The sequence below is a fragment of the Sorex fumeus genome, unplaced genomic scaffold (genome assembly GCF_029834395.1).
Source record: "Sorex fumeus unplaced genomic scaffold, SorFum_2.1 ptg000095l, whole genome shotgun sequence".
In the NCBI taxonomy this organism is placed as follows: Eukaryota; Metazoa; Chordata; class Mammalia; order Eulipotyphla; family Soricidae; genus Sorex; species Sorex fumeus.
The window spans coordinates 17,476,130-17,486,386 of NW_026606152.1; the positions used below are offsets into that span (position 1 = coordinate 17,476,130).

General features: G+C 39.2%; 2 pseudogenes; one reads left to right on the top strand and one right to left on the bottom strand.

Annotated features, from left to right (window-relative positions):
- Positions 1-490: 490 nt before the first annotated feature.
- On the bottom strand, positions 491-601 carry LOC130041035 (uncharacterized; annotated as a pseudogene).
- A 6,576-nt stretch (positions 602-7,177) lies between these two features.
- On the top strand, positions 7,178-7,274 carry LOC130040946 (uncharacterized; annotated as a pseudogene).
- The last annotated feature ends 2,983 nt before the right edge of the window (positions 7,275-10,257 follow it).

Here is a 10,257-nt window from a genome sequence, read left to right on the forward strand (position 1 = left end):
GCATTGATCACTCATCTGGTAGGTTTATTCCACAGTGTATGTGTTCGCATTCCCCAACCATCATTTATGGATAGACCACCCAAACCTTTTAGTGATGTGTCTCAAATTTGCTTCCTTTCCAAAGGAGGCCATGAGGTGTAAACACAGCCTCTATGGAAGAATTTTTACTTTTCTTCTCATCATCTTAGACTCATCTGCCTTCCTCAGCCTATTCCAAATTTATTATTTTAACCGAAAACTGCAAACCGTGCCATTTCTCCCATTTTTTTCGAGGACACCAGTGATGGGCATACTTGACTGTGCTCTAGTCTTACTCTTGGCTCTGTGGTCAAGTTTCACATCTGGTGGGTCTCTGGGGACCATAAAAGATTGCAAGAATTGAACTGTGTCCTTCTTGCTTGCAGAGCAAATGCACTGTCAGCTTACTCTTCCTCTGACCCTACCCCACTCTTCATCAGGCCCATGCAATTTCTCCTCTTAAGGGCTTTATGCAGTCGAGTTTCCCACATTTGGGGAAATCGCAGGGGTCAGCACATCCCAAGTGCAATGGATGGGCCTCACCCTGGGAAAACCACCTACATGATCATGGTATCTCCCCTGCCCTGGACCATGTTTGTATTTCTTAGAGTCTTGTCTATTCCCCCTTTTTCCTCTATCTAACTTCCCATTCTTTCCCAGCTCCTCCTTCAACACCCAGCCACTCCCAAAATGAACCACAGTTGACAGCATCTCAAAATTCAGAATATTTATTAACAATCAATTAACTATGATGCATCTCTGGAGTGATAGCACAGCGGTAGGGCATTTGCCTTGCACACAGCCAACATGGCCGACCCGAGTTCGATGCATCTCTTTAATTTGAAAAAAAAATTAGAATAAATAAATGGTGTATGGCATTTCAGTGTTTGCCTAGGGCAACCATCTGGTACCTAAAGTGGAACCTACCATTCCAGCTCTTACATTACGTAGCCATAGTAGAGAGAGATGTCCAACTCTTTTTCCCTCTCAATAAAGAACTGCAATTTCCCCCAAAGAGGTGTGTTTGGCATTGTTCTCACGCTCCTGCTGAGCCTTCCTTTTCATAGCCTCACGCTCTGGTCTCTGCTCTTTGGTGATGGGCTTTGACATGACTGGCTCGGGAACATTGGGCTTTCTCCATGGTTTAGGTTGGAAACGGAAGTCTTGGAGGAGTAAGTGACTCTGACGTTTGGGTGGAGACTGGCGCTTGTTCACACAGACAGGAGGAGCCTCCCGCTGTAGAGAAGTGCCAGCTGCTGTCTTGTAGGGATCAGGTCTAGAAGCTGCAGGCTGATGAATAGGCCGGCTACTAGGGTTCTGCAAACCTGGTCGAGATAGGTTGGTTGAAATGGACTTAGCAGGATTGGAAGGACCAGTCAAAAATGCAGTGGTTGACGGGGAAAAATTGGCAGCATTTGGCTGAGCTGCATTGGTAGATCCAGGCTTGGCAGGGTTAGCTGCAGCAGGAAGATGTGTGGCTTCAGATTTTCGTCTCCGAGGAACAGGTTCAGCTTGTGGATTCTCCATGGTAAGAAACGGCAAAGGTACCAATTTGACCTTCCCAGGAGGTGACAGCTCAGACTGGGATGGAGATGAGCGTTTATCAGCACTGCTACTTGGTTTCTGTGCTTTGACCTGAGTTTTCTCAAGGCCTTTTCCATCCCGTGTAGCACCCAGCCATGGCTTGACAGCTGAGGATGGCTTGACATCTTTGGGGTTCTTTGAGCTACTCAGGACCTGGGAGGAAAAGATTCCAAGTTTTGGATCACTCTTCCCCAGAGCATGAAACATTTGGACAGAATCCAGCATGTGTATGTCTAGGTAGCGGCGGGGTTATTTAACTGCCTCTTGGCAAAGCTCAGGTTGAGTTTCCTTGCATTTCATCTTGCCAATGGTGGACTTTTCTTCTGCCTTGACCTTGTTCCCTAGCTGCTTACACTCATTAACTTTCTTAGAGTTTTCTCTGGTGTTTTTTATCTTCTCCTGCCCATGGCTCTTTGTCTTGCTGATCCTGCTGGAGGCAGCTTTGTGAGATTTGCTGTTAGTTTTGGCTGTGGTCACAGGACACCTCTCACTGACTGCAGCATTAAAAACAATCCCTGCTCCCCTCAGCAAGCATTCTCAGACTTTTGGCTGGATTTTGGCCTTGGGTTATCCCTCAAGAGGTTCAGAAGCCTCCTTTTTGTTCTTCCCTTTTGCATGGGAGGTCCGCTTAGTGCCACTTGAATTTTCTTGCACCTGCTTCAGAGTGATGGTGTCAGTGGTGTTCATTACCTGCAGATCTTTGCATGATCTAGGTCTACTGGGATCTGGTAGGTCTCCAGAGGTTTTGAAAGCCCACTTTTCATCTGATCAAAACTCTTACCTTTTTGTTCCTGAGTTGGAGTTGGTGTCAGCGCCAGGTTACTTTGGGCTGGAGATATTATGGGAACTTCCCCAAGATCAGGTGAGTACCTGTTACTTATGGTTCACATACAACTTAATCTTGTTGATGCATTGAAGGTTACCCTGATTTTTGATCCACTTCAAAAATCATTACTTGAGTTTTTCCCAAGAAATATTTTTGGAAGGAAAACATTATTTAAATTCTGTGTCTTAAGTTGTTTATCAACAATGTAGTTACTCATAACTCTAAGAATAATAATGCATACACGAATATAATTTTTCTATTGCATGTGATTTACATAGGAGGAAGTGTAAAGAAAACATCATGAAAAATATGTATCACAGAACTGAAAAAGAATTATGTAGATATTAATGAAATCTGGGCTCTGTAGCAAGCAGCATAGTACAGTATGTTATGGAGAACAGACCCAAGAGTAAGCCTTGAATAACAGTGGATGGCATCCCAAACAAAACCAAATAAAACAGTACAATAAGGTTATTACTAAATTGTTCCACATATACAATATGAAGACTCTATTTTATTTTAGTAAAAACTGCTAGCCAAAAAATGGAATAGAAGGTGATTTTTGAGTGACACTTTACCAGTCCATTAAAGAGAAAGGATTTATCAGTAACTACATAACAAAAAGAAAATAGGAATAAACGTGATTGTATTTCATAGAGATGAAATGTTAAATGAGTAAAACACAGAAAGAAACTTCGAAATTACAAAAAATTATACTCATCAGTACCTTTGAATATTAACCAGCAAACAACATGTGTTAAACATAGCAGAGGATTTCACTTGATCACACAAGAAACAGAAAAGACCATTTAAAAAGTGATCACAAAATAATGCAAATTTACTTTCAACGCCTAGATTAGAATTATCTTTATCAAACAGGAAAACTTTCTTCTCAATGTTTAATAAATGAGCACCAAAATCCCATAAAATATCTTTATGTAGGAAAACTCAGAATTCACAAATATGACAAAAATGTGTAATTAGTCATGTGAGACTTGATTTTTCTATTTCCTTTTAGGATCTAAAAACAAAACTTGACTATTATCAAAGTACTCTCATGTTAGGAAGAAAAAATCACATGAAATAATATTTGTAAAGATGACAAGCAGCTTTAACCTGGAACCTACTGACCACACAAATGAATCAAACCTCCTGATTCAAGTTAGAATATACCATTTTTTTTTTATTTTAACAGGCAGCGCATACATGAACTTAAAAACCAGAACGTAATAAAAACATTGAAGATTCTGTGTCTTCCACCGCCCTAGATAAGCACTATTAGCTATTTATGGGGAGCATCATTTCTGAAGCGTGTTTATACTCCAAATTGTCAAGTACCAAGTACTGTGTTCTAAGAAATAATAAGGAAAAAAGCCAGGAAGGATGGCTTTCTGATAAAGAGCTTTTCCTACTGGTACCCTATTGAAGGCATAGTATATTTCTAATCCTGACATTTATTGAAGTAAAATTCTTTGACTTGCTCTCAGTGAATTATTCTCAGCATATTTCATATATATATTCTTTCTTTTTTGATGTTAAGTCTTTGGTTCTCTTCAATTTTATGTCCAAACGTTTTCCTCTTCCTTGATAATCGAAGTCCCTATTCTTTCTTTCTTTCCTTCTTTCTTTCTTTCGTTCTTTCTTTCTTTCTATCTATCCTTCTTTCTTTCTTTCCTATTTTTTTCTCCCTCATATTGTCTTGGTGTCGATTGGTCAATGTTTGATGAAAGTGATCCCAAACTTGCTTACTTTAGAGGTCTTGCCTCCCTAATGCTCAGCAATCCGCACCTTCCCCATGCCCCATATTTTCTTATTACCTGGTTTAAATAGAAATCTCAAAGATCAATGATTATTACTTTGTAATATCACTATATTCACAATACTGAAGTATAAATACAAGTGGAGAGACCATTACAGAGAACACGTGCTAGTATATATTAACAGTTTTTCACAGCAACTATATTTTCTGTTTCTGTAAAAATACTGTCTCTGATTTACTTGTTTTCAGTGAATATCATGTAAAATTCAATATTAAAAGGAAAAAGAAACACAGAGAATCAAACCTCATATATATATACATATATATAAATATATATGTTCGTGTGTGTGTGTATGTTTGTTTGTGTATTTGAGCTCCTAAGTATGTGTAAAATATAATGTAATCAATGAGGAAAAACACTTTGTATGTGAGAGAAAGTAAGCCAGTGTCTAAAATCACACAGCAAATGTCAAAGTCAAGCTAAAATGAGGCTTATAAAATTCTACTTGAATATTTTCTTTCATTACTACGTGCTGTTTTTACTTGACTGCTAAGTTTAGGGATGATAAATCTAATGAAAAACTTTGAAAAGTATTATTCCTTACCTGACATGGTCAGAGAAGAGGAAATACCGATGAAAGGTAGACGAGAAGAGGAGACAGTAGGAGATTACGTCTGAACACTGAAGCAGCTTAAGACCACAAGTATTCAGTACAGACGACTGCTCACTGGTGATTGGTCATTGGTCACTCATCACTTGCCATGAAGATTCAAATTTGTTTACAAACAACTACATGGGACCCCCAAGATTCTACCAGTTGGTGGTTCGTTTGGTGGGAGAATGATGTCATAAAGTAGGCAGGTGAAAGGTAGAGGCTAGCCAATCAGGAGGTCAGAATCGCAGAAGAAGATCGGATTGGATAGAGAGTGGGGTAGAATGAAGCAGGCTAGGGAGATGGAATTCTACAAGACGGTTATAACAGTTTCACCTTCGTCAGACTCTTGTGTTAGAAAAATACTCCCATGATGCTCAAGAGCTTAGCTATTTCATTAATAAATCAAGAAAATTACTAAATAATTGTTTATATTGCACTGTTAAAGAAACAACATTTGTTATTACTAGTATATTTTAGATAACGTTTACAGCACAGCGGGTTGGGCATTTGCCTTGTAGGAGACCAACCCTGATTCCGATTCCTCTGCCCGGCAAGCTACCCAGAATATCTCGTCCACATAGCAAGAGCCTGGCAAGCTACCCATGACGTATTCGATAGGCCATAGCTAGTGACAACAAGTCTCACAATTTGTTGTAAGATGTTACTGGTTCCCGCTCGAGCAAATGGATGAACCACGGGAGGACAGTGCTACAGTGCTATGATTGAAAAAATTGGTGGTTTCTTTCAATATGACAACACTTACTAGGTTAAGTTGTAGATGAATCGAGATGTGTGAAAATGTAAATAAAATGAGGAGAAACAGTAAATGCACAGGTATCTTATTTGTACAAAACAAACAGTTGTTCTCAGTTTAAAACTGTAGAAGATAAAGAAAAACATATACTCATTTGTGTCAAAATTTTTCAACCTGAAAGACAAGGACCAAAACCAATTTAAGTAATCAAAAAACAAGCAAAACTAACAAATACTGGCAATTAATATGATAGGCCAAGGATGAATGTTCTTAATAAATTAGTGCTGTGAAAAAAATCAGTATTTAGCTATTAAACTTCAATATTAAAAATAAGCATAAACCATGATCATATATAAAATGTATTGAAAGAAGTGTAAATGACTGGTAAACACAAGGGCAAGACACTCGCAAATGCCTACCAGGTTCTCTCAGAGTGAGAACTGGACAATAATTGTTGTCTTATCAACAAAATCCAGTCTCTGTATCTTGGCCATTGATGGGATTACATGGCTCCAGGGGCAGTTCATGGTTGTAACACTTAGCTACTAGGAGATGGGGGATCTGGTTGGAGGGGGCCCAGTCTTGATCTGAGCAGCCTTGGAGATCTCATCCCCCGGTTGCGCACACCTGGGTTCCTCTGTCAGATTCGTTCATGCATGAGGCTCCTTCAAGCTTGGGGAGAGTGGTCTAAAGCGTACCTATGGCTGGTTGCAGAGGTCTTCAGGTGCCGGGGCTCTGCTTGGCGCGGTGAGGGAAACTCAACACACCGCCTCCAAGGGACCCTGGTGAAGAAAGCCAGGTGTGGGGTCAGGAGACTGTCATTTTAGACATATTTGGAATTAATTTTAGATCAAAAAGTACACATCATTCTAACTACGTATGTGCTTAGTAATAAATTACTACACACTTGTTCAATCACCTAAGAAACCCCACTCTGCTCAGATAACTAGATTTTTAATTATAGGTCTGTTTTGCCTGTGTGTCATGACTGAGAATCACTATCATTAGATATGAAACTCACTATACACAAAGATGCACACAGGCTGCTTTGAGTCATCTGTGTTGTTAATGTGTGTTGGCCATTAAACTTCACTGAGACCCTTTATTCTGTCCTTTACAGGAGCCTCATGAGTGTCAACTTCCATTCAAGTTGAACTTATAATAATGTGGAATGAAATCATCAATATGATCCTCACCTCTTCCTTCAGGAGAAAAATCCTACTTATATTCAAGGTGGTCAAAGTGCAGACAACACCATCCACCTTTTCCTGGAGATGTACACGGGACTGAGGTGAGAACAGCAAAAGGCTCTAGTTTAATGGTCTTAATGAAGGTTTCAGGGAAGTGCATTAAACAGGACTCATAAAACATCTTCCAAAAGAATTATTTTGTAAAACTGATGCCTTGATTATGGTAAAAGATAATATAGTAAAAACCATATTTTTCTTTCTGGGACATTAAAGTTCTAAATCTATCAAGCTGCTTTGAAATACTTTCTTTGATTAGGTACCACTGTCTGCCATAGGGTAAGTAAGGACAACACTCAAATTAATCAGAAGAGAAAAAATAACTCCTACTAGGTTTGGTTACACATGTACTAAAATTGAAATGATACAATGATGAGCATGGTCCTTGCACAGAGATGACATGCAAACTTGTAAAGAGTTCCATATTTTTGTTGCAAGAAGAACTAACATGGCTACTTTAAGCTAAGGCAATTCCCACAAGTACAAAAATTCTACATAAAGATAGCACAAATTCCCATAACAACAATCTCTCTCAATGTCTATGGACTAAATGTGCCAATTCAGAGGCACAGAATAGGAAGATGAATTAGAACACTGAAACCAACATTCTGATACCTGCAAGAAACACATCTGAGCAGTCAAAGCAACCATGGGCTAAAAGTAAAAGGCTGGAAAACAAGTATTCAAGAAAAGAACACCTCCACAAAGCTGGAGTAGCCATACTAGTATCAGACCACATGGACTTCAGGCTAAAGGTTATAAGAGACAGTGAATGTCATTTCTGCATGATCATGGGATCTTTACATCAGAAAGAACTCACCCTCCTCAATGTAGATGCTCAATGACAGACCAGCAAAATACTTAAAAACAACTTCTAATAGACTTATAGAAAAACATTGATAGCAAAACAGTACTAGGTGGAGATTTCAACACTACTTTGTCACTTCTCAATAGATCAAACAGAATAAATCTCAGCAAGGAAATATTTTACTTAAGTGAAGTAATGAACAACTGTTGGCTTAGAGAAGAAATCAAAGAGGAAATAAAAAGGTTCCAGAAACAAATGAGAATGAGGACGCGAGCTACCAGAACTTGTGGGACACAGCAAAAGCAGTGTTAAGAGGAAAGATTATACCTCTGCCAGAATTCATCAGGAAGAAAGAAAGGGCCTACATGAATAAATTAGAGCTCAAGATTTTGGAAAATGACCAACAAAAGGAGAGCAAACTAGGCTGGAGCAAGGAAATAATAAAATTTATAGTAGAAATCAATGAGCTAGAAACCCAAAATACAATCCAGAAGACCAATAAAAGCAAAAGCTGGTTCTTTGAGAAAATAAACAAGATCAATAAACCTCTAGAAGCCTCTCAAAGAAACAGAAAGAATTCTAATAAATCGAATCAGAAATGGAAAGGGGGGTATCCTAATAGAAACTACAGAAATCCATAGGATCATCAGAGATTATTTTGAGAATCTTTGCAGCAGGAAATGAGAGAATCTTTAACAAATTGATAAATTAATGGATTCCAATTACCTCCCAAGGCTGAACCAAGAAGATTTGGAATACTTGAACCTATCACTACCAAGGAAATTGAAATGATGGTCAAAATATCCCCCCAAACAGAATCCTTGGCCCAGATGGATTCAATAGTGAAATATTACAATCCTTTAAAGAGGAATTGCTGACAACATTTTTAAGATTTTCCAGGAAATTGAAGAAACAGAAATGCTCCCAAATAGTTTCTGTGAGGCAAAGATCACCCTAATACTCAAAACAGACAGAGACACCACAAAAAATGAAAATTACAGACCTATTTCCTTGATGAATACAGATACACAGATTCTCAAGAAAATACCAGCAAAGAGAATCCAGAAACTCAACAAAATATCACACACTATGACCAAGTAGGTTTATCTTGGGGATGCAAGGATGGCTTAACATTCTCTAGTCAATCAACAGAATACACCATCTCAATAAAATAAAGATAAAAGTCATATCATCATATCGATAGATGTAGATAAAGCATTTGATGAGATCCAGCACCCATTCATGGTGAAAAACTCTCAAGAAAATGGGAGTTGAAAGTACTTTCTTCAATCTAGTCAAAGCAAACTACCACAAACCCACAGCAAACATTATTCTCAACGGGGAGAAAACTAAAGGTTTGGAGCAGAAATCAATGAGCTAGAATCCCAGAATACAATTAGGCACAAAAGAAGTTACCCACTCTCACCACACCTATTCAACTTAGTACTTGAAGTACTTGCCATAGGATTTCGGTAAAAAGAAAAGATATCAAGGGCATCCATATAAAAAAGGAAGAACTCAAGCTTTTACTATTTGGAGATGACATGATACTATACTTGGAAAATCCCAAAGAACCTACAAAAAAGCTCCTGGGAACAATAGATTTGTTTAGTAAAGTAGCATATTACACAATCAATATCCGGTAGTCCATGGCTTTCCCATATATTTCAAATGAAAGAGAAAAAAAGAGATAGAGAAAAACAATCCCATTCACAATAATACCTCAGAAAATCGAGTATATTATATTAGAATCAACTAAAATGTTAAGGAACTATACTTTGGTACTATTGCGGCAACATGGGAAGATGCCATTGTTGACAACATTGACGAGGAATACGATCCACTGGTTCAGCACCTCCATGAATGTGTGAGGAAAGCCAAGAGAGAGATAGCCACAAAAAATGGCCTATCTTCGAAAACTCTTGTGCTAATTTGCCAGCGTGGTTTGGCGCATGCCTCAGGCAACCGCAAGCTAACATCCGAGCTCGCAAAGCAGTGCAGAGATGCGATCAAGGAAGACCTCAAAGAGAGAAGAGCAGAAGTACTGGTAGATGCGGCAGAAGCCAGGAAAAGTATTCGTAACGCCCGCCTGTCCTTCGCCAACTATAAGACCAAGATGACTGCCCTCCGACGTCCTGATGGATCCATCACATCCTCCAGAACGGCAATGGAGAAGATTACCATGACTTCTACTCAAATCTCTTCGATAACCATGTCCACTTGCCGACATACCAAATTACACAGGATGGATATGTCCTTCCCAAAGTTCTCCCTTCCGAAATCCGACACGCCATTTCGTTGGTAAAGAAACCAACAGCACCCTGCCCAGTCAAGGTCAGACCTGAACACCTGAAGAACCTGCCGTCAGTACTCATCAATACACTGGCTCGGCTCTTCACTCGCTACCTGTCTGAATGCAAGTTTCCGTCTCAATGGAAAACCAGCAGGACTGTACTACTGTTCAAGAAGGGAGACATCCATGACATTGGCAACTATCGCCCGATCTGCCTATTGTCTGTCATCTACAAGTTGTTCACTCGAGTCATCCTAAATAGGATTGGCAGAACACTAGATGAAGGACAACCATAGGAGCAAGCAGGGTTCC